We start from the raw sequence: 26025 nt of genomic DNA, 5'->3' as shown, positions 1-26025 counted from the left end.
GAATGCAATCCAAAAGGTCTCTGTCCAAAATGCCTCATATGTTTTCAGTGGGCCATCCTGTGCACAGGAGGAGCACTTTACCTTAATTAATACGTCTTTTCCTGTTTGGTGACTTATACAATTACAGAGGTTCTCAATGCAAACACTCAATATAACTTTATATCCTCGGCAACAGAGGTTATAAGTGAGATCAATACATGCAGCATCCTACATGGTTAATAAGGTCTAGACAGACACTGTGACAGAGCTCCTTCTCCGCCTCGGTGTGTTCAATGCTTCTGCTTAGCGGCGAGCCAGGGTATTCCTCTCTCCCTCAGAATTTCCCCACACCCCTGGGGTTACTGTCCACAACTTGCCTAAGCAGGGTTCCTTCCGGCCTCCTTGATGGGGGGCGGAGAGGGAAAAGGGGAGCCTCTTAGTTTCTGGTAGCCCTTCTGGGTGTAGTGGCAGCAGACTAGACACCCAGTTCAGTCTCTCCCCTCTGGCAGAGTCTCTTCCCTCAGACCTCTGGGGCCCGACCTTTGCCTCTGTACCTGTGGGGTTTACCTCCTGGTGCTTGTCAGCATCTGCTCCACCCAGTTCTCCAGTAGCATGCCTTCCTCCCACAGTTCCTATCGCACACCCCTATCAGGCTGGAAGCAGGGTTCTTAACAGGCTCTGGCAGACCCCTTGATTGGCCCCAGGTGTCCTAATTAACCTGGAGTAACCTCTGTTCAGCTATCAGGGGAAAAGGGAACTGCTTATCCTGGGGCTAATATACCTGCCTTCCACCACTCTCCTGTAGCCACCTGACCTGACCCCATCACAACAACAAACATTCTTACAACTCTAATATTTATTATAAAAATACTAAAACACAGGTAAGGCAGACGGGTTTCCAGCTATGTATTGGTCAGTGTTCACTTAGGCCTGGGCCTTTGGCATGAGCTGGCACAGTCTGCCAGCATCAAATCACAAAGATATCATACAAAACCTGGTGACATACTGGTCACGAATATCAAATTACGTGTGTTTGTGTATGGGTAGTGTATAAAGAGTTATGTATGTGGGCTGGAAATATGTGTACAAGTCTGCTCTAGACAAAGGAATGTTGTCTGGCCTGTTTGCCTCTGTCTCTAGTGCAAATTGAGCAAGATGAGGCCAGAGATAATGAAGTATATATTTACATCTAAAGCGAACAAACGGATTAAGCCAATTGGAGAAGCAAAGTGAGCAGAGCAGGAGCGAGTCAGAATGGCATTTGCACAAGCAGCAGGAGAAAAGGCTTTATCTGGAAATACACGTCAAATCAATACATTTCAGAGGTTCCCTGGACTATTCAAAGAGGGGCAGAACACTCCTTAGTTACCCATCACTTAGGGAAGAAAGGGGATAGAATCCTTTGATTTTGTGAGAGTTGGATCCCCTGGCACAGAGGGCTAGAAATGTTGGTATCATGACGTAAGTGAGAAAACTGCTTAGGCAATGATTACCTGCTAAAATTAATTTTTTATCACTAGAAAGAGTGTTTTGTTGGTATCCACACCTCTCTCCTTTTTTTCTGGCTTATTATCACATATTGCTGTTCTTTGTTAATAAACTTATTAGTTTTACTATAAACATCTTAAAATGCTGTTATACTGAAGTAAAGTATGAGTCTTCAGCTAAATTAACAGGTTGGAGTTGTGCTCTGTCTCTCTGGAGGTGCAAACTTAATTTCTGTGAATGTCCAGTGAGAAGGACTGGACTCTACAGAGACCGATGACTCTGTGGAACTCAGGAATTAGGATTCACTGATGGTTACCTGCAAGGCAAGATTTTGACTGGCAAAGTCTTGAGAAGTTTGCTGGTGAGGCAGACAGACTGGTGTGGCAGGGACCTGACACACAGTGTAAACTCCAGCAAAGATCTCTCTTGCCAAGGCAGAGAGGAAAACATGGTGGTTTATGGTTCTGGGTTCCCTGAGTAGAGCATCATACACTGATCCACCAAGTAGTTCCTTCACTTAATTGAAGGATTTAAGAAATTTGATTACATTCTTCAAATGCAGATTGAGACTGAAGGCTCCATCATTTGCCCTATCTGAGGGGATCATTTGTCCATTAAGCCCAGTATCATTCCTCTGTCAGTGGCCACTATTTGACGCTTTAAAGGAAGTCAATAAATACACATTTACTGTGGCAAGTTGGATCACAGAAACCCCCTTGGGGCTGCCAACTGATGTGCCAAGACTACTTCTGCCCCTGCTTTCCCTGCTAGCTTGGGACTCCAGAGCCCTGCCTGGCTGTGCCAGACATGCTTGCTGGCTACAAACAAAGACCCAGGTCTGAACCACGTCCCACAAACTGCAGGCTTAACTGAAAGCAGCTTAAGAAGTGTTCCTGTCTTTAACACTCAGATGCCCAACTCCCAATGGGGTAAAAACCCCAAATAAATCCGTTTTACCCTGTATAAAACTTATACAGGGTAAACGCATAAATTGTTCACCCTCTATAACACTGATAGAGAGATATGCACAGATGTTTCCCCCCCCCCCCAGGTATTAATACATACTCTGGGTTAAACAATAAGTAAAAAGTGATTTTATTAAATACAGAAAGTAGGATTTAAGTGGTTCCAAGTAATAGCAGACAGAACAAAGTGAATTACCAAGTAAAATAAAAATAAAACACGCAAGTCTATGACTAATACAGTAAGAAAACTGTACATAGATAAAACCTCACTCTCAGAGGTGTTCCAGTAAGATTTCTTTTACAAACTAGTCTCCTTCTAGTCTGGGTCCAGCAATCACTCACCCCCCCTTGTGGCTACTGTCCTTTGTTCCAGTTTCTTTCAGGTATCCTTTGGGGTGGAGAGATTATCTCTTGAGCCAGCGGAAGACAAAATGGAGGGGTCTCCCGAGGCTTTAAACAGACTTTCTCTTGTGGGTGGACACCCCTCCCACCCCCTGTGTAGAATCCCAGCTACAAGATGGAGTTTTGGAACTACATGGGCAAGTCACATGTCCATGCACGACTCAGAACTTACAGGTAGCAATCATGGTTCACATGCTACCTTGAATATCCTCAAGTAGACTTCTTGTGTGGATTGGAGCCTTCCAAGATCCATTGTTCGTTAAGTGTTTCTTGATTGGGCACTTAACTTGCACATTCCTTTCTCAAAAAGCTGACCAAATGCTTTACTAAGGCTACTTAGAAATCAAGCAAGTACACAGCCGATATTCATAACTTCGAACACAGAAATGATACATACATCCGATGAAGTGAGCTGCAGCTCATGAAAGCTTATGCTCAAATAAACTGGTTAGTCTCTAAGCTGCCACAAGTACTCCTTTTCCTTTTGCATACAAATAGGAGGAATAGATTCAGTAGATCATAATCTTTAGAGAGAGAGATGTTACATGGCATATGTAGCATAAACATATTCCAGTTATGTCATATGTACATTCATAAGCATATTGCCATAAAGCCTTATGGGGTGCAACGTCACAATACACTTACCTGGGGAAATCATCTTTGCTGATCACATAGAAAAGTAGTTTATACCCCAATGCCTGATTTTGTTTAAAAATCACATTTATCTTGCATAAGTACAAATGTTAGTGATCATACAGTTAACCATCTCTTTGGAAAGTCCACCTGTAGTATTTTGGTTATTACCATGTACAAAAATATCTCATTCAAAAATTATCAGTCATTTATTTCATTGAGTATTGCTGTAATCTTATATTTTAGAAAAGGATGAAAAAGGAGAGACTGTCCAGTTTTGATCATATACTTCATGATTTTCAATACTTGAGTCAAGTTTCTCCTAATGTCTCCCTCACACATAGTAAATACTTTTAGTTTGTATAATCTGAAGGTAGGTTCCTATGCCAGAACTAATAGGAGAGCTGGTTTAAGAGTTATTAGTTTGGAGAATAGCTTTCACATCCTCCAAATTCTTGAAGTGCGTTTTTGGTTTTCTGATAGCATCGATTACAAAATGAGTTTACAATCCAATTAGACACAATGCAACTGGTTGTATTCAGATTACTTACACATCAGTCACCAGGTATAACTTATGCCATCTATCAGGAAGAGATTCCCTGACCAAAATTATTCCATTATTTTTCTCATAGTAAATAAACTTATCCTAAATAAATCCAAAACACCAAATTAAAAAACAAACAAACAAACAAACAAAACAGCCTTTTTAGTCCCAGATATGAAGACTTCTTGACGAGGACACCATTCACCTGAACAGGGTTTTACTAAAGGGAATGCCATTGCTTATTTAACTAAAGCTCGAGATCCTTTCACCTTACTGCTTTTCACAAAAAAAGAAAAAGTTAATGCAGGGAGAAGTGCAGTCTTTTATGCACATGAGAAAGCCAATAATAGATTATGTTCAGTCACCCACAGGTGAGTAACTGAAAAACTGATTAGAGTTTGTTTCCTCCCCCCAAATTTAGCAGATTGGATGCAGCTCTTTTTTCCCCCTTAAAGAAGCAGTATATTTTCTCCCCCCCCTCCAAATAATTAACTAACTTGATCAAGCGTTTCAACTGATCCTAAATTTGACCAAGACAGCAATTATATGTGCCCGTGCATAAAAAAAAAAAAAAGCTTGCGCATGCCCTCAGCTTGCCAGGAAATTTTCATTCTTGATTAATAATTATTTAAAAACAAACAAAAAAAAACATCTAGGGCCATTTGGAATAGGAAATAATAAGGTTCATGGTTTGAGGTATTCTCACATGTATGTCTTTTAGCACTGAGGGTAAAAGAGATTTGATTGATTTGAGGTTTACTTTGTCAGGCTCAAATGCCTACATTCCCCATAGTCATCAAATGAACATCAATTGGGGGAATTTTTCCAATTGAGAAACAAGGATCCTTTTCGTTACAAGGATTCCTTATTGTAAATTATTGTCAAAAATGTTGCAACATATCCTGTTGTTTGGGAAAATGTTTGCCATCTGATGTTTTTATATCTAACTTTTGAAAGCACCACAAAGTTACACATATTTCATGGACAAACAGGGTGTGTGTGTGTGTGGAATTCTGTTCTGATAGTCTCCAGTGATTCCAGCAGGATTTCCCTTTAGCAGTATAGGGGGTATCACTCAAACTAGTGGAACATATCAAACGCCCTCAAATTTCACCTACTGTATCCAAACATCCTGAGCCTGTGCAGGTAGGTAAGATTTTGTAACCAAGTGTTCAATTAAGAAAGGGAGAGTGTAAGAACAATCAGAAAAAATAGTATGTTACCAAAACAAAGTTAATCTAGATATACATTTTTCATATGCTTGTGCAAAATCTAATTCCAGATGTCATTACAATGAATCTCTCCTCTAACCCATGCATACCTTTTATAAGGGTCAGGCACAGGTGCAATCCCTGTGTTCCACATGCTTTCCCTATTCCCCCAGGGCTACATAGCTGACCATAGCGGGAGCAGGACTGGCATAATTGAGGGACTAATCTGCAGCCATAAAGGGGTAAAATAATGGACATGCTCCCCACCACCACACCCTTTGCATACCAGGATGTTCTGGGAAGTATTTTGACTCTGTGAAGCAGAATTCCTTCTAATGCTTCTTCTGGGGTGGTACAGCCTTGAAGAGACAATTGACTTCTTATGGTGAAATTCACCCATGTCTATGTGGCCCACAGAGAAGTGAGTGACTTGATAGCCCAGTGGTTAGGGCCCTCCCTTGGGATGTAGGACAGTCAGGTTCAGAGAAATATTCCAAAGAATATTTAAGTATTACAGCTTCAACTGGAGTGATTGAGAGAATCTTGCTTCTAAAATATCCCACAGAGCAGTGGGTTATGGCATTCACCTGGGAGGTGGGAGATGGGTTCATGACCTTGCTTCTCTCCATTCTTTTATCCCAGACATATTCCATTATTTTTTTCTTCTTACTATGCTTGTTCAGTGTGTCCATTTTTCCAGAATGGCGAAGGGTCAAATTCTGCCCTGGTTCATATTCTTTGCAACCCCACTGAATTTGCACAGTAATTCAGGCGAGGCAAGCCAGGGCAAAATTTTGCCCTATGAAATTTTAAAAGCTGGTCTTTTGGGTTTGTTTTGCACTCACAGGACCACTACAAGATTTATCTGGAATGTGCAAAGAAGAACAATTGCAAATATAATCTATTTTGTTAGGAAAGAGCCTCAGCTGGGGTCAGTTCTGGGAACCAAGGCCCGGATACTCTAAAGGTATTTTAGATGCCTAAAATCCCATCAAAATCAGTGGGAGATATTCTCCGAGATACTTCTGAGGACCAGGCCAAAGTCATGAAATAGATTCCTGTCTTCAGTGAGAAAAGAGGCTTTTGAAAGGCACAGTTTGCTTTCAGCAACAGAAAAATCTCCCAATGAGAGATCTGATTTGGCCAAAGAAAGTGATTCAGATTCCAATATGCATTTGGCTACTTCCTTTTACAGGAAGAAATTCAGAGATTATAGTGATAGGTGTGGTAGAAGAACCTGAATAGAAGACAAGAGTGTGAATCAGTGCTAAAAATGAACTACTTTAATAAATTATAAGTTGCGGCTGCAGTGTGTCATCAAACTGATTTCCATAGTTCCAACTCCCTTTTTAGTGATCTCCTTCACGGTGTTGGGTGTGCAGAAAATGGCAAAACAACACCACCACAAAAAACCCACATCACAGCTGCATGAACTTCACAGGATCCAGTGCAATAAGATACCACGGTTGGCAGCCAAAATGTACAAGGAACAGGAAAATGAGAACAAAAAGTCAGTTTAGCACCTTTTTCAAGAACAGTCAAATAATGAAAGACAAGATTATTCTTGTTGAGTAAAGCCTCTTCTGTTAGTGCCACTGCTGCTCTCAGACTGTTCTCTGATGAAGGGTAAAGAGGGAAAGACCTGATGTCACCATCAAAAAGCAGCATCAATATTTAGAAGCTTTAAAAATACAGAGTCAGATTTTACTTCGTTACACCACTATGAATCCATAGTAACTCCACTAAAGTGAATGAATAATTGAGACCAGAATTTGGGTTGCAGTTTCTAGCTAATGTTGGCATATAGCAATAAATTCAGAGGTTGATAGGCGCTCTCTTAACATTCAATGGCACCCAGAACTACTTACACTGACATAGCAAATATTAATGAGCATAAGGGAGATGTCAAGAAGCAGGAGAAGGGGAATAAAGGGTGGTCTATTTTAATTTACAATCTTATACATTCCTCTATGGATACATTAACACTTGAAAAAAAAAAAAAAAACACAGTGGCAAGTCTCACAGCCCAGGTCAACTGACTCAGGCTCCCAAGACTTGTGTTTCAGGGCTAAAAATAGCAATGTAGATGTTACTGCTCAAGTTGGAGCTTGGGCTCTGAGACTCTTTCCCCTCACTGCATTTCATTTTTAGTCTCATAGTCTAAGCCGAGAGCCTAAGTCAGTTGACCTGTGCCCTGAGACTCACTGCCAAAGGGTTTTTTTGTTGTTGTTTTGCAGTGTAGATGTACCCTATGGTGGGTTTTTTTTTTTTAAACCATACCCATATCTGCTGTACCCTCAGCATGAGTTAAATCTAATTTAGTCTCATCTCTGAATTCGGCCTGAAGTTTCAATAGGTAGCTGTTTTCTCTGATGGAAGAGGTAGCATACAAGTCCAATTATACAGTAGAACCAAGGGGAGATTAGGGGGACAAAAAAAATATGCTTTTTAGTCTTTAAAATGCTGGTTAGACAGAAAAGAATCTAATAGCATAGAATGGTATGGGAGAAACAATGACAATGCTGGTCAGTCAAAGGTTATCTCTGTACTCTTACTGTGGGAGAAGTAATGAAGTCCACCACCAAAGTAATCACATCATTATTTTTGCTGCACAATTCAAATAATACTTTCCCAAACATATGTTCAATATCTGGATAAATGGAATAAATTAACTTTTACTGGTTAGTACTGACCATAAAGACTTCATTATGATGCCAGGTAGTCAAGGTTGAAGAAAATATTAGGGGACAGATTAGCAATGAAAGGTTGCGTGTACATGTGTCTGTTGCTTACTAAACAATCGGAACTGAAGCACACTAGAAAAAGCTACATGTGTGTGAACTGAAGGATATGAAAAAGCCAGTGACCTATATTTTTCAGTTATCCACATTTACCGCCTGCATAGCATAGCTGTAACATTTTCTTTAGCTAGCTAATGTAATGGTATGTCACTGTACATATGTATATATACAAGGTATATGTTTATAAGTTAAAATTGTACAGTTGCATATTCGTTATTCTTGAGACTAACCTTTTCTAATCCTTGTTTGTTACTCAATATAGCCAAAACTGGCTTAAATGTTTTGATTTGAATCAATTATTAAAAGATGTATTAGGGTAAAATCAAAGTGAGCTGATTAAAAATAAATTGTAATGAACTATGAAATCTTTTTCATGCTACTGGTAGACAAATACTACAAAAAATATTCAAGCAATGTTCTCAAATAAAACCAACCAATACATTTCAGCTATATTTATGATGCTTTTTGAGTCATATTTCATATTCACATAGATTATTCTTCATTTGCAAGAATGATTGTGGAATGTGATAATCTTGCTGATAATTGTGTTAATGTGTTTGTGCCAAGGATTACACTAAATGTGTTGCATTATGAAATCTCGGATTTCTCTCCGAGAGTCACTCATTCAGGGGCCAGAACCAATATCATGTGCTATATGTGATCAGTTATACAGCACAAATAACAAATAGCCAACTTGAATAGATTGTGAATAACCCACTGGCCGATTATGTTCAGATACAGTCTTTGTTGAACAATTTAGACTAGCAAACATTTTCATAAAAATCAATTTCCCCCCCACAGATTACAGGGCAAAATACATCAAATAAATTATTTGTTCTGAATATTGCCAGCAGTAATCCATACTATATTCAGAAGACTGTACTGAAGTAGCAATGCTTTTCTTTCAGATTCCTCTTGTGAGGTGAGATGGTATAGTGCCTTTTCTCCAAGAATTGTGCACTTCATAGATAGAGCATCAAGCCTGGGATGATCATGGGGAGACATCCAGTGGACAGTTTCAGGTATGGAAACACTGCTACTGATCATCTGAATACTAGGCTGTCAATTAATCGCAGTTAACGCATGTGATTAACCCAAAAAAATTAATTGCAGTTAATCGCACTGTTAAACAATAGAATACCAACTGAAAATTATTAAGTATTTTGGATGTTTTTCTACAATTTCCAACAGATCAATTTCAGTTACATCACAGAATATAAAGTGCACAGTGCTCACTTTATATTTTTTTATTACAAATATTTGCACTGTAAAAATGATAAAAGAGTATTTTTCAATTCACCTCTTACAAGTACTGTCGTGAAATCACTCTAGCATGGAAGTGCAACTTACAAATGTAGATTTTTTCCGTTACATAACTGCACTCAAAAACAAAACAATGTAAAACTTTAGAACCTACAAGTCCTCTCAGTCCTACTTCTTGTTTAGCCAATTGCTCAGAGAAACAGGTTTGTTTACATTTGCAGAAGATAATGCTGCCTGCTTCCTGTTTACAATGTCACCTGTGACTTCAGCCTGCAGCCACTGGGAGCTGCAGGGTATCACCACCTCCGGTGGTGGCCAAGCACTGCAGGGTACCCTTGCCACCACCAGTGATGGGGAGGAATCCCCCAGCAGCTCCCCAGCCACCAGGGCCATGGACAGTGGGCTGGGCATCCCACAGCAGCTCCCCAGCTGCTGTAAGCGGGGTTCCCTCCCAGCCACTGGGCAGAGGCTGCAGCTCCCAGCCACAGCAGGGCAGGGTGCTGGACCCTCTTCCCTCCCTGTTTTGTCATGGACATTTTTAGTAAAAGTCAGAGACAAGTCATAGCTTCCGTGAATGTTTGTTAATTGCCCGTGACCAGTCCATGACAAAAGCCTTAGCTATTGGCAATCTTTCCTCTCGTATAGGATATTGGCACTCTACATCTTTGGATAAAGGATCTCACCTCCTGAACTCTGTTGAACTCGCCAGCACAAAGCCCTGAGTCAACAAACATGTTAACATATTCTATGTTCCTGGATATGCAATAAACTGCCAGATGTTATCAGCTAGTTATCTTAGTAGGTTTGAAGCCCACATATTTAAAATTCTAATTTTCACACTTTCAGTTTTCTTGAATCTCTGATATTGAGGATGATACATAGAGATTATAAAGCATTCTAAATTAATAGTAAATTGCACCAGGATGTAAAGATAAATTGCTATTCAAAAATATAACACTAGATTTGTTTAAAGATTGATCTTCAGGCCCCATGAGAAGTGTAATATAAATATGGGGTTAAAATCTGTGCCTACTCTTCATCCAATGGATTCGCTTCAATGGGACTACACACAGAACATAAATTGTGGTTCTTCATCACAAGCCAGGGGAAGTCCCAGGCCCAAATCAGTCTTTAGTGCTTCCCTCTAAGCTCCATTTATTGTCCAAACAACCAACAAACTCACAAAAAGAAAACAAAGCTTCCAGCTAGAGTCAACTCCAAGGGTTTCCCACCTAGAATCTCCCTTCCTCAGGGACTACTGCAGGAGGCTATCCTTTCCTCTGCAGTCCATCACTTTCCTGCAGCTTTTTATAGGGAACACCTTCTCATCTGGGTCTAATTAGTGAACAGGTCAGACTTAGCTGCAGGCCCCTGAAGTGGGAGACCACCTTTTTAGGTATTCAAGTAAATCTATTTATTCATGTCTGAATATCGGTGACATCACATCAGAATTTTTGGAAGCCATCACAATCACTGTTCCCTCTAAGCTGTGCGCGTGCACACAGATCCTAAACCCCGCGCACACGGCGAAACACCATGTGCACAAAAAATTGCACAGAAGCACAAGAATTCGCACAGAAGAAATTTTTTTGTGTACGTGGCCTGTCAAAAATTAGATGGAACACTGGTCACAATGCAACGCTAACTTTGAGCACTCAGCATCTGTCCTTCAGTGATCTGTCGCAGATCATCCGTCCATCTCCTCACTAGTTGTCCTGTACTACAATAAATCATAACTTTCTCAAGGTTATTTCCATCTCTACGCTATAATGAGACCAAAGTAAATAAGTTTTCATCTGTTGATTTCTGATATCAGTGCCTGCTGCTCTCCAATAATATTTCTAATTTTGGCATTTGTCTTCCCCCCTATCCCCCCATTCAGCAGATATGCAAGAGGCTTCGCCAGAACCACATTTCAAAAGCACCCATTTTCTTTTTGCCAGCAGCATTAACTTCCCAAGACATGCATCCATAAAATAGTACTGAAAAAAATATTAGACTTTTCACCAGCTGCACCTTCATATATTTTAAGATACCACAGTTTTTCCACACTTTCTTAAGGAAGACCATAACTGAGCAAGCAGTCCTTGTGACAGGAAGCAATTCATTTCAGAATTTAGGCAATAAACTTGTATATCATACAGTTTTTCTAGGTCTTCCTTCTAAAGTGATGTTATAATTTTTTGTGCAAAGAAGTTTTTCTGCAGATTTAAAAATATAATCCAAATGTCTGGAGAATATTTTTACTTGCATATATAAAAATATCTTTCTAGACAGAAAACACGTCTTTTTATGTTGACAATAAAATGTGCTTTTTTTTGGTGAAATTTCTGTCAACTATCTTCATAGAAAGGTTATAAAATCACCAAACTACAGTATACTAAATGAAAGCCCTGAATTGCTTTTGCAATTTGAGTCTGGAAAAAGGAAAGACGAAAATTATGACAAAGGAGCTTATTCCAAAGCAAGCTCCTTGCAAGTCCAGTGGAAGTCATTCGGAGTTGCTGCCACTCAGTACCTGTCAGGATCAGCTCATAAAGCACAGTTCCATCATAGAATGCAAGAGGAGCAATCATATAAAATGACATATTTAGTCATAAACTTTAATTTCTTAAATCCTACTTGTGTTGTACAATGTAATTAAGGGAGATGTGGAAAAGTTGGTAAATGAGACTCAGAACTTAGGAAAATAAAAAACAAAGCCATTTTTTCCCTTCTTTCCTGTACCACTTTCTTCTTGATGGAAATGTCTCTGTTGCATCCATTATCATGCGTGTTAGTGCCCTCTCCTCTGCAATCTCTCAAGGCAGAAACCCTAATTATAGTCAAAATTAAATATATAAAAAGGACACACTGAAACTTTATCATTCTGTTTTGTAAAAGTAGGTTACTTATTTCCTTTCCATGGTAGCCATAGCTGAACTATTGTATATAGCTGCCCATAGCCAAAGGCTGTTTTCTTTTATAAGTAATGGGGAGGCTACAAATTATGTGGATTTGGCTGACTTAAAATTACAAAGGATAAAACAAGTGCTTTGCATCACTTTGGAATACACAGCAAGGTAAATTGCGTGGTCAACACCATGAGACAGACTTGTATGGAAAAGTCCTACCGCATTTCAGAGGGATGAAACTAATAAGCATCTACAGAAATTGAATTAAGTTCTACAGAACTGACAAAAAAACCCGACAGAACTTAATAGAAAATTAGATCCTTTCTATAGTTCTTTTTAAAAATCATATATAACTATAGCAGATTTATAATTCTTTATTAAATTCTACAGTATTTCTATTCAGGTTTATAGAAGATGAGTAAAATAAAGACATTCATCACATACTTTCATCAGAATATAATATACTCTGTTCTTCAGTGTTATAATACATCTTTAAGTACCTACTCCCACTCACCCACATGGGCAACTTTCTGGGAGAGCAGCGGGTTTCTCGGGACTCTGTCCCCCATCTTTGGATAATCTAATCCACTAACTCAAATTCGACTACCATCTCTATACAGATGACTCACAGATCCACCTCTTTACTCCAGACCTGTCTCCTATCCAAACTAAAATTTTAGTCTCTCTGATATCTCTTTGTGGGTGTCTAGCCATCAGCTCAAGCACAACACGGCTAAAATGGAGCTCTCAATCTTCACCCCCAAGCCCTCTCTGCTACCTCTTCTCTCAACCACTGTGGATAACATCATCATGCTGACTGTCACTCATGTCAGTAACCTGGAATGTCAACTTCCACTTGCACCTCTCTCTGGGTCCTCACACCTATGCTATATTTAAATCTTGCTGATTCTCTCCAATATAATATCTCTAATATATAGCCTTTGCTATCCATCCACACAGATGAAACTCTAGTCCAGACTCTCATTACCTCACGTAATATCTCAATTACTACAACATACCTTTCCCTGGCTTGGCAAATCCAATCTTGCCCTGTTCGTATCCATTCAGAATGTTGTTGCAATGATCATTGTTCTAGCCTGTCACTTTGACCACAGTGCCCCTCTTTGCTTCCCTCTCTCTTCTATATTGCATCGAACATAAGCTACTTATCTTCACTGTATGCCCTTTCCGACCTATCCCTACTCTACCTATCATCTCTCATTCACTATTAAGAGATTGGTTTAGGCCTCAGATTGACCCTTGTTGCCTGCCTCCATCACCCACTTGTTACACTTTCACACAAAAGCATCTTCATGCTTTCATGCTCCCCAACATCCTTGAAAGGTGCTCCACATAAATATCTGCAAAGCTACCTCACTATCCTCCTTCAAATCCATCCTTAAAACTCTCCTTGGTTAGGCCAATGGTGTATGGAGGTCACTGCCTATCATGCAGGCCAAATATTGTCTCATTATTTCCTTGTACTCCCCTAAAAGGTCTGTCCATATCCATCTCTTGCGTCTTGTCTTGTATTTAGATTGTAAGTTCTTTGGGACAAGGACCATCTTTTTGGTCTATGTTTGTATAGCATCTAGTACAATGGCATCCTCTCCGAAGACTAGGGTTTCTCGGTGCTACAGTAAATCAAATAAATAATAATAATTGTTATGTCCTTAAAAGCCTGCTATGGAAACCTCCTACAAAATTTAAAAGAAAATATTGTTGAATTATCTGCAGAATTGTAGAGGGTGGTTGAAAAATCATTTAGAACTGATCTTATTCTCCATTAAATTCCATAGATTTTTAGAATAATTTGTACAGAACTCTGTTGTTTCATCTCTAATAAATACAAGAGGACTTTCTCATAAGAGATTTCAGAGGAAGAATGATCAGGCCTCAGTATTTTAAGACTGAACTTTCAGAGAGCAGGCAAAGCAGGCATCTGATTATTAGTGTAATACATTATAGTTTTGGACTACAGCAATGGAATCAATGTAGTTAGAAGTGGGGCTGAAAACATTAATAAAACTGTTTGAAAATTCAATTTTTAAAAAAAGTGTTTTTATTTTAATAATTAGGTCTTACTAAATACGTGGTTAAGAATCACAGACAACTAATTCAGAAAACATCACTGAAAGGAATGAAAAGACTATAAAAATAGCCAAAGTAGTACCAAAACAACTCTGTGTGTACCAGTCTTTATCTGCCATATATAAATGCCTATTTAATCCTAATATTCAAGGACACACATACAGGTCCCTTGAAGAGAGGCCTATCAAAAGGCAAAGTAGAAAAGGGGTTCCCGGGAACCAGGTTAGGTCAGATACTGTCAAGGTAGACATGGCACTGATGACCAGGGACTGGGCAGAAAGCCATCTCATATGCCCAGCTGGGGATGTTAAGGAGGTGGTGGATAAGATGACCAGGATGGAGAAGACCCAGACAGACAAGGGAACCCACACTGATGCAGAACAGGCTGTGGTAGGGACTCAGACCCTGGAGGAGAGGATGCTGGAGGATCCAGTGGGCCAGGTAAAAGAGCTGTAGGAGAAGTTGGCAGCTGCTGAGGAGGCCCTGCATATAGCCGAGGGGAACTTAGAGAGTTCCAGAGGAACCAGGCCAGGTATGCTACTGAGGAGAAGGAAAATGTGTGTTTCCTGCTGGAAGGTGTGCAACAAGAGAGGGATAACCTGCAGGCACAGCCCAGACTTGTGCAGGGCAGGAGACATCCCTACCCCTGAGAATTGTAGTCTTAAGGGGGAGGGTGCATGATGTGGCATCTGCCCCACACTGGCCCATAAGTGGTAACAGAGCCCTAGGAAGGCTGTGCAGGAGGCAGCCAATTAGAGAACGGCTATGAGAAGCAGCCAATCAGGGATGGGCTGGCCCACGAAAGAAAAGGTGCAGGGCAGAGCAGTTTCAGTAGCTGCCTGGAGCTTGAGGGGGGGAAGTTCAGGCTCCTAGCAAGAGGAAGGAGAACCAGCATCCTGGACAAAGCAGTGCTGCCAGGAGGGACCGGGGAAGCCAGAGAGAGCTCCTGGCTAGCTGCTAAGATTGGCCGGCCGAAGCCCTGAGTTAAGGGCGAAGAAGGTGCTGGGGGACCGCGGGGAGGTGGGCCAGGGAAATAAACTGAGGAGTCGGAAGGGACACAGCAAGTGTTGACCATCTACAGGGTCCGTGGGCTGGGACCTGGAATAGTGGGTGGGCCTGGGTTCCCCCGCTCCCTGCCACTGAGGAAGTGGCCAATTAGCTGCGGTTGCCATTGAAGGAAGTGGCTGGACAGCAGACTGCCGTTCCCCCGGAAGGGGAGAGAACAGACCAGAAACAGCCAGTGAAACAGCCAGAGGGACGCCAAACAGGATGTGGTCCTTGGAGCGACATGCGTCCAGGAGCAGAGGTGACTGTGGGCGAGACACCACCAGAAGAGGTTGAAGAGCTAATTCCCATAAGAACCAGTAGGAGGTGCCACAATGGTGAGTCACACCCCTATCACACCTTGACTCAGAGAGGGGCATTAGTGGACCAGAAAATGTGATAATTAAACACAAGGCCTAACTCTGCAACCTCTGCTTATGCATATAGTGCTATTACAATCAACAGGACTATCTGCATGAGTAAATACTAGTAAGAATTGTAATATTAGGGCCACAGAAATCTTTTATATCTGTTGCTAGCAGAAATCTTGCTTTCAGAAATGAGTGATATGAAAAAGAACATTCTGTAAAATAAAACTTATAGGAGAATCTGATTTGTGCCAGCGCGTCTGCAGTTTTCCTCAGGTATTACAGCGCTTTCACTAGTATATTTTCTCCTGGTTTCCAGTTGTCCACATTATTTGCTGTATTGCTAATGCAATACATTCAGAAGTATAATAACTCAGATCACGAGGCTGGGAGTTGGTAAGCCTGGGCTGTATTCCTGACTTTACTCACTGACTCACTTTGTAATCTACATTTAGCAAATTTCTTAACTGCTCAGTTTATCCTTCTGAAAAATACATATAGTAATAGGTGAATATATCTCACAAGGTTATTGTGAATTTTAATTAAATAAAAAATCCTAGTATGTAAATATACTTTGAGATCATTGCATAAAAAGGCACTATAAAATATTACATAAAGTTAATAAATGCATTTTAAAAATTCAAACAAATATAGTCACATGGGCCTCTACTAAGGGCCTTATGCCAGTTTATGCTGGTAGGCATCAGCATAAATCCTGGGTGAATTTAACTCACGCAATTTTCTATTATATATCACTGCACATATACATGTAGCCATGTATTTTCCACATCTCTACTTTATTAGAAAGCTAACAGTAATAACATATTTCCAGTGCTACAACTGCAATAAGCCTTCACATATTTTCCATTATCCTTTTGTACTGTCTGCAGAATTAGAAGAGGTAGACTGCTTTCTATCAAACAGAAATTCATATTTACACAGTGATCTTACAATCAGAACACTGATTATTAATTAAAAACACACCGAAGTGCCTGATCAGTTTCTTTCATGGTTCAGCGTTTTCCTGTTACAAAGAAAATTTGTACCTCTAAGCCTTATGCAATATTATTCTTTGTGGATCAAAAATCCTGGTTGCCACGGAAACTGTAAAAAAGAAAATCAGTCATGACAAAGCAATAGAATAACGGAAAACATCTGCTGTGAAATCACTCACTGGCTCAGGTTTTCCTATCAGAAATACTTGAGTGAATTCAACTTGAAATTAAAGCATTTCTTAAAATCTAAGTCCCAAACTACAAATGTTTAGTGAGTTTAAGGCATTCAGATATGTACTCTCTCTATAGATTGGAAGGAGGTAACACTTTTTGTGTGTGTATACTATATAAAAACAGAATTGTGTATATAAAATATGTTGTTTTTCTTTGCTAGACCTTTTATTAAAAGCTGTTTTGTGGATGCAGACACATCTGGCACAGAATGTTTACTGTGCTAATGATCCATCTTGCTCAATGCCTCTATACACAGGACAATGAAATAAACCACATACACAAAAAGAGATGCAAGACCCTTGATAAGAAATGCCAAAAGGGGATAATTATATTTGGCAGGCAACATAAAATAAACTGTGTTGTAGTTTAAAACAGTACATCAAGAGTCACAGATCAATCATCTTTCCTTTTGCTGCTCTATTAACATTTCTCATTCAGAAAAAAATACCCTAAAATTAATATCAAACTGTATCTGAAAAATCATTTGCCACGTAAAAATAGAATGAAAAATAAGAGTCCAAGCCAGAGTCATGCAATTCCTGTTCAAATACAAATGGCTTGTGGGGATCAGGTTGTGAATGACAACTATGGTGGTCAAAGATCCATATAATACCCTGGAATTCATGATCCTGTCAAACTTAGCCTCTGAATTATTCCATTATTGGGCTATATAGTGAGAAGTGCTTGATTTATCCTCTTGTCAAATGTGTATAATAATGTAAAAGGTCTTGAGATTGCTGCATGAAAGGCACTACATAGAAATGCAGTTGAGAATATTAGGCTTAAGGGCCCGAATCCTAAATTTGAAATGCCAGGGCACAATCCTGAAGTGCCTTCCACAGGGTGCAGGTCATAAACACAGCAGAATAGGATGGATTTAAAAAATAATAATAATATAATAATAATATTAATAATATTTTTAAATTAATTTTTATTTAAATCAGACTTTCACTAAATACTTTAATTTTTAATATTAAATACATCTATAAAAACTAAGGTTGTCATAATTTTAAATATCTATGAAAATAATTTAAATGAAAACAATCAAGTAGTATATAGTTGCTGTCAAAGTTTTAAACAAAGCCAAGCCACTTAAGCCATCACTTTTCCTGGGTGGAAACTTGCATCTCTCTCCTTTCAGAATGACATTTTAAGGCTTCTCAGGCTCCCTGATTATCAGACATACCCATTCTCCTCCATATTTGACCTAGACTATACCCTTTACCAGAGTTGTGCAGCAATCATGTAAATCCTCTGCACAGCTTACAACCAATTAACTGTGCTGTTGTGGATCAGGGGTAGTTTCCAGAGGAATTTTTACCCACTTGAGCACTGTAATGAGAATTTTTTAATTTCTCAAAGCTATAGGGGAATAGGATTATAATACTTAGAAATCATGTTCTGCACCTTTTCCCCTGTTTTGCAAAGACTGCAAATGTAAGGACAACTTGCCTCAAAGAGTCAAGAAATATCAATTTACAAGAGACTATAAAAGCTGGGTAGGCAAAACTTGAATTGGTGACTTCTCACGGTATACCTTTATCATTTTACTTAGGTGGTGTTGTCACTTTGACACTCATGGGAAGCAGTGGAAACACTTAAGAGTGCCTTTTTTTAGGGTGAGCTAGGAAGCAGCAGAATAACTTTAGAATGATATAAATAAATAAAAGTTTATACATATAAGAAAAAGGCCAGATAAATATTTGAGTTGATCTCTCAGCACCTAGTGTAACATCTATTGGAATAATAATTTCATCAAGAAAGAAAAATCTTTCTTAGCTCTATAAATATTAAGCAGTCTTTATCACCACAGCCAAACAGATGCATTTTTCTCTCCTTTAACTGTTCTCCCAAATCAGCCACTAAGCAACTATCTTTAAATGATTTCCCAGCCCTGTTTATATTTAGCTGTTTAAAAGAAGAAAACAAAAAACACAACCCAGTGCAACTCACTCCACCAATCACTGTAGAAACAGAACATGCCAATAGCTTTATAACAATTCTCTGGTTACTAGGTAACCTATAGTGGTAGTTAAAGAACAGAGCTATTTCTATTTCATGTCAACCAATGTCAAAGTGCTAAATTAGGCTGTATTCCATTCTGTATGTTTTAAACCAGTTTTTGTTTTAAAATTACTAAAATTCACAGTAACAGCATTCTATATCGTATATAACTAAATACAATATGGTGGTTTGCTTTTTCCATACTACCAGTGTCTGAACACAAAATAGGGGAAGTTAATAGTAAACAAATATCTATCATTAACAAGACATGATATTGCTCAACACAAAACAAATAATGATTAAGGCATTATACCATATAACTGCATGTAAACAAATTGTTTTGAAGTGTGATTAGGAACCCAGTGGAAGGAAAAAAGTCAGACTGTGTTAAAGTTCTGGGTTCAAATTTAGGAAGTTTGAAATTTCCCAGACTATTTGAATGCATCGAACTCAAACCAGAATTTAGATTTCTCTCATTTCAACAAACATTCCACAAAAACACGTTTAAAGCAATATTGTTGGATATTCCAACCATTTCATAATATGGAATAAGTATGGAGTAAGTCACTGTGGATACTTCTCTGGAGACTTCCACGCAGTGTGCAGCAGCAGTCAAAAAAGCAAATGGGATGTTAGGAATCATTAAAAAAGGGATAGAGAATAAGACGGAGAATATCTTATTGCCCTTATATAAATCCATGGTACACCCACATCTTGAATACTGCATACACAGGTGGTCCCCTCATCTCAAAAAAGATATACTAGCATTAGAAAAGGTTCAGAAAAGGGCAACTAAAATGATTAGGGGTTTGGAACGGGTCCCATATGAGGCGAGATTAAAGAGGCTAGGACTTTTCAGCGTGAAAAAGAGGGGACTAAGGGGGGATATCATAGAGGTATATAAAATCATGAGTGGTTTGGAGAAAGTGAATAAGGAAAAGTTATTTACTTGTTCCCATAATATAAGAACGAGGGGCCACCAAATGAAATTAATGGGCAGCAGGTTTAAAACAAATAAAAGGGAAGTTCTTCTTCACACAGTACAGTGTCATCCTGTGGAACTCCTTCCCTGAGGAGGTTGTGAAGGCTAGGACTATAACAGGGTTTAAAAGAGAACTGGATACATTCATGGAGGTTAAGTCCACTAATGGCTATTAGCCAGGATGGGTAAGGAATGGTGTCCCTAGCCTCTGTTTGTCAGAGGGTGGAGATGGATGGCAGGAGAGAGATCACTTGATCATTACCTGTTAGGTTCACTCTCTCTGGGGCACCTGGCATTGGCCACTGTCGGTAGACAGGTTACTGGGCTGGATGGACCTTTGTCTGACCCAGTATGGCCATTCTTATGTTCTTCTTAAGTATACTTGAACAGTTGAGGTTAAAATGTTTAACAGACACAGACATATTTAAATAATTCATGTTCAAATAGTTATACGCAGGAAATAGAAAGAATCTGTGCAAGTGCTTCAATTTTTCATGCTCCATTCTTTATCTTACGCCCTAGTCCCTAGCTGGAATAACAGGCAGCTGAAATCTTTAACACACATGAAGAAGTGGTGTAAGCTCCTCAAGTAGTCAGAGGTTTCAAACACAAACCAGGAGGCAGAATGTATTATAGCAGAGTTCATAGTTCAGAATCTGTATACAGAATGGTCAGTCCCAAATTACCTATTTTACAGTCAGTTTAATGATGCTTATTATTTTAATGACCAAAATTACTCTAGTCTTTTTTGTTGTTATTGTTTTGACAATACCATTTAAATAGAACATAGTAATCTGGGAGTCAGATATTGCAGTGATCTGCTGCTGAGCCAACTTGTTCCTTCCTGCTCCCACTTTACCACTGACACACTCCTGGGCTGAAACGGCCTCAGGAGAGTTATTAAAATCACATCAATAAAGTTCCTAAAACATTACATTAGTTAGCACTTGCTGTACAACATTGCCATTCTCAGAATGCCAGATTTGCTAAGTGAATATTTGGACGTTTGAAGTGTTCTTGATGTCATTACTCCATTGGTCACCCAGGGAAACACCCCTTCCCACCAGAGGACATGGAGCACAATAATCCTGTTGGAAAAACTAGGCAGAGCAACTCCTTTTGTGTCACTAAGGGGAGCAAAGACTCTGGTGTACACAGATGGAAAATTGGATGCCCTCCTCATTCTAATGAACACATTGTTTGTAGTCCTGGCACTGTTCACTCTGCTTGCACGTACCATCTCTTTCCCCTACTCTCTGCCAGTCTTGCCTATTTAGATTGTAAGCAATTTGGGGCAGAGGACTAACTCTTATTCTATGACAACAGTGCCTAGCACAATGGGGTCCCGTTCTTGACTGACTGCTAGCCACTACCCTGATAAACATGATTAATAATCCAGCAAGATGGTGAAGACCATCTGAGACAGAGTGAGGGGAGTTTTCAATTATCTTTACATTAAGTTTCTTAGGTGTAATTATTGCAGTTTTCATTTTAAGCCCTTGCTGTATTAAGGACTACTATATTTACATTGTGCTGAAGGGGTTACCTTGCTAAACATTAATTTAATAGCAGGGTAAACAAGGCCTGTAAAACTTCTTCAAATTGCTGGTGTGCAAGTTACTGGTGTGCAAGGGTTTAAAGTGCTGGGAAGTGGCAGGGGAAGCAAAGATTTCCTCCTCTGCTAAAAGCAGAAGAGTGTTTCTGCTCCTTTCCCTGGCTGAAGTAAGCCATGCTCCCTCACAGCTACCTCTTCTCCTTTGTTGGTGCAATGAGAGCTCTCCCTCCTGTTTCAGTCTATTCTAACTACTGGTTACTGATACTTTTTTATTTTCTTGATTATGCATTACTTTCATTAGAGCTAGGAGTGACGTCTTTCAGTTCACAATCCTTTTACTATTCCTCAACTTTTCTGAAAACCCCTATGATTGTCTCTATGCTGAGCTTTTTCTTAAAAACCTCAAAGCAAAGTTACAGAGTAATGCAAACACTGGTGCTGTCTAAGTTAGTGGTCTCACCATTCCTACCACCGATGGAGCTGTGCTAATCATAGCACAATGATGGAATTTTTAAGAAAAACCTCAGTGCGGATAAGGTTATGTGCAGAGGAAAGAAAGCTGATTAACAGAAAATAATTCTTAATGCTAAGAAATATCTTTTTTCAGCATAAACTTAAGAACATTTTAGTGAAATGGCTACATACACTAACCTTGCTTTGAAAATTTTCCTCCCTTATAAAAAGTTACAAAGGGCAGATGGCCACCCAACTTCCATTGCAAGTCAATGGGAGTTGGGCACCTAACTTCTCTTTGTGCTTTGAAAATACCCACCACAGGCTATAATCTGACTGCTTTTTTGTTTTAAATCTTGTGCAGTCTGGCTTTACCAATTATGTAGAAATTCAGCAGCCATGTCAGATTTTTAAAAGACATTAGTTGCACTAGAAAATACAGAGTGTACTTACAACAATCACAAGAGTGCCAGTCTGCAACCTCTTGTCTCTTGAGGGAGGAAATGTACTTCAGTTTACTTTTCTTGACTTATTGCACAGCATTAAGCTTTGAGTGTTATATTTTAAAATACTAGCCCAATTTCATCCCTGCATAATTGCAGGGATTTCAGGTAAATTTTCCCAAATTTGATATGTGTCAAATTACTTCTTCAGATAGATTCACCGCTTGAAAAATCTGAATTGTATAAAGGACATAAAATCTTTTCCCTATCACTTTGTCTCAGTCTCACCTGAAATACATCATAGGTAAAGATCTATGGAACAGTGACGAGAGTAAGAAGTGATATTTAGTTTTAATTATCAGAACATAATGAATTTTTAATTATAACAGCTCATCTGTCCTTGTAAATCTGTGAACAACATGTATTTGAGGTTGTATTTTCCCTCAACAACCATTCAACTAACATGATCAATTGACTTTTAGTGTAATACTGTAATCAGATTAACAGCATTTTACAGCAGATTTACTCCATCTTTATTATTTTAGCTCAAGACAAGGTTTCATAGCTCATTTACCTGAAATCTACATGGGAAATTAATATTGCAGCTTGTCATGTGATCAGCTATTAGTTAACCAGTCATACATTAAGTTGTGTAATAAAATCCTGTTGTTTTATTCATTAATTTTCTTGCCTGTTTTTTCCCCCTCTGGCCCTAAACCCTGTAAAAGAAATTTACCATGGTCTAAAAATGGGTAGCAGTTTTCATCATCACAATGCCATTGTGATACTGTCTTCCCAGTAAGGCAAAAAATTCGGGGGGGGGTTAGTAAAAAAAATCCAACCACATTCTTATCCTACATCCTTCACTACTGTACGAAGAACCATGTCAGCTGCCTTAGTGTTGCTTGGGAAGGGAAGTGTAGAGGCACTGATTTAGGGCTTGTCTACACTACAGACACTACTGTGGCACAGCAGCTGCGTATATTGTAGCGCCATACTGTAGACACGGTCTACAGAGACAGAAGAGGCAGTAGCTAGTGGTGCTCATACTGAGGTTGTGAATTTTTCATTCCCCTGAGTGACACTGCTTGGTTGACCCACGTTTTAGGGACACACGGGGCCTCACACTCTCATATCCAGACAGTATCTCCAATTACTGATCGAGTATATTACTACGTAACATGTTTCTTTTCCCATTAATGTTGGCAGGCCTAGAGGATTCAATATCAATATGCACTTCCACTCTGATGGAAAAGCTGAGGTTTTGTAGGTTGCAACCATGGTTGAAAATTAATTCAGATCCCTGGGGCCTTTGAAAATGGCAAGTCTAATGCAGTTGCCTAGGGCCACAGAAGATATATGGCATGGAAATTCTACACTACATGGAATTAGTTGCTCCATGGCTTTGGGTGTTTACAATGTTTCCTGAAAAATTAAAGCTTTCGTTAAGAGAGAGAAAGCAGATGTGTATGTAAACATCCAGCCCTCCTGGGCAGTGGCAAGAGGAGGTCAACTGCCCATCTACCCACGCCGCTGGGACTCTCCTGGACAGCTCACACCCCACCACGTTTGGCCACTGCTGCCACTCAGGCCTGGGCTCCCTTTACTTTTTCTCTTACTCCTGGTCTCTCTATGGCTAACGCTCCGCCCGCAGGGGCCATTTGCTCCTTGCCCACCTGAGGCTGCCCCTCCTACTTGGGCCGGGCTTCCTCCGTTGGCTCACCCGCTCCTCCACGCCACCCACCAGAGGGGCCTGCGCTCCCCTCAGCTAGGCTCCGGCTCCCTCCTGCCCCTACCCGCCCTATGGCTGCCCCTGCTGCTGGGGCTCACCCCACTGCAGCTCCCGCCCGGGTTCTCCCTCTCGCCGCCCATTACCGTAGCACCCGGCGCCTTCCACTCACAACCAACAGCACAGTGCGCTGGTCTCCCATGCCGGGGCCCCCCAGCCCTTGCGGCTCCCTGGCTGCGCCGGGGCCCTCGCATCCGCTTCCCCTCCCAGGGGGCCCTTCCCCCGCCGCGCCGCGCCGCGCCGCCTGGGCCCCCGTGGAACGCAGGCGGAGGGAGGCGAACAGCTGCCCCCATTTCGTCTGTCCTGTGCCGCCCTCGCTGCCCCCAGCGCCCCCCTTACCTGGCTGGGACTGCCCACAGCGTAGCTCGTTGCTAGGCAGGGGCTCGGCCCTGCCCGCCCGCCGATGAGCCGAAGGGGGGTGGCCGGCGCCTCGGCCGGCCGCTGCCCGCACGGCTCACTCCGCTTAACTGGGCGGCACCTGCAGCCTCCCGCGAGCGCGGGGACAGGCGGGGCGGCTCCACTGTGGCCGGCGGCCGGCTGCACTGGGCGGCATTAGCCCCTAGGTGGTGCTGTCGTACAGCCTCGTTCTCTTATCTACTACGGCCGCTGCTCCGCGCCGGCGAGGCCGGGAGCGCCGCAGCTCTCCAGCCAGCCGCAGGGCACTGGAGCGGGAGCGGCTCTCAAGGGGCGACGGGAGCGGCACGGCAAGTCTGCTTTTCACAGCGATGGACCCTGGTGCGCTTTCTGTTTGGGCAGGAGAAAAGGAGGACTTGTGGCATCATCGATGAAGTGAGCTGTAGCTCACGAAAGCTCATGCTCAAATAAATTGGTTAGTCTCTAAGGTGCCACAAGTCCTCCTTTTCTTTTTGCGAATACAGACTAATGCGGCTGCTACTCTGAAACCTGTTTAGGAAGAGATCCTCCCAGCTGTGAACCGGTGCAGGGATGGCTTCTCTAGTCTGGAGGCACACTGGGACATTATCTGTAACAGAGGTGTGAATTGCCCAATTCAGCTCACTAGAGCACTGGCCCTAAAATGCAACAATAACAAGCGAAAAAATCTAAAGTACTATTTAAATGCTGATCATTGAGTAGAAGTAGCCAACATGTCTGGTTTCATTTGAAAGGGTATTCTACAAGAAGTAGGTTGCAAGATTTAAAGATATAAAAACTGAATGCCCAATCATGTTGTAGCTTCTCTGCTAGAATTCTGGAGACAGGAAGGAAAAGAGTGAAATAAAATCATATTTCTATTTATATAATAATATTACAGAAGTTAGAAATTAAAAGTGACCTATTAAATCAGCCTTTCCTCCTTCTCTAGTTAAAATGTCCTCTACCACAGTGCTACTCAAAGTGGTGGTCCGCAGATCTGTGTCGGTCCGTGAGCAATCATTGGCTGCCAGTCTGCGCGCACATTGGGAAAAAAAGTTGCCAGTCGCCCACAACAGATAGCTTGAGAAGCACTGCATCATCAAGATTTAGAGAGATTGTAAACTCTCAAGGGGAAGATCACCAGAGAGACTGGAAGATGTTAGGAAGGTATTTTTTCCTTAAAAAATAAAATTTCAAGATTGGGTGAAATCAGTTTTATTTTAAACTAATGAATAAAGATGCCAATAATTTAGTAAACATCATATTAGTGTTTTCATTTTTGTGAATAAATACTAAATCCTAAAGATCTTAAAAAACAGATCAATCAAACAGGTTTCCAATGGCCCTTCTTCAGTTTTTAAGCCATTCATAAGTTTTTCTTTTGTAATATCCAATTTTTTCATTACATATCAGTCAAGTCAGTAAAGCTTTGCTCTAGACTCACAAAGACATAGATCATTTTCTGAATGGTCTAGTTCAGCTAGGGTTACTACTTGGCCGGTATTTGACCGG

The 26025-nt window shown here is 40.5% G+C and overlaps 1 protein-coding gene across 1 annotated transcript in view; it reads right to left on the bottom strand.

Moving 5' to 3' along the window:
• Positions 1-24639, bottom strand: part of CSRNP3 (cysteine and serine rich nuclear protein 3) — a 169849-nt gene extending 145210 nt beyond the window's left edge. Inside the window, exon 1 of the mRNA XM_048869293.2 lies at positions 24478-24639. The gene's annotated coding sequence lies outside the window, so the exon portion shown is untranslated. The remainder of the gene's footprint in view (positions 1-24477) is intronic.
• Positions 24640-26025: the final 1386 nt, after the last annotated feature.

This window comes from Caretta caretta, chromosome 11 (genome assembly GCF_965140235.1).
Source record: "Caretta caretta isolate rCarCar2 chromosome 11, rCarCar1.hap1, whole genome shotgun sequence".
In the NCBI taxonomy this organism is placed as follows: Eukaryota; Metazoa; Chordata; order Testudines; family Cheloniidae; genus Caretta; species Caretta caretta.
The sequence above is the reverse complement of the archived record's forward strand: the minus strand, read 5'-3'. Positions and strand labels throughout refer to the sequence as shown.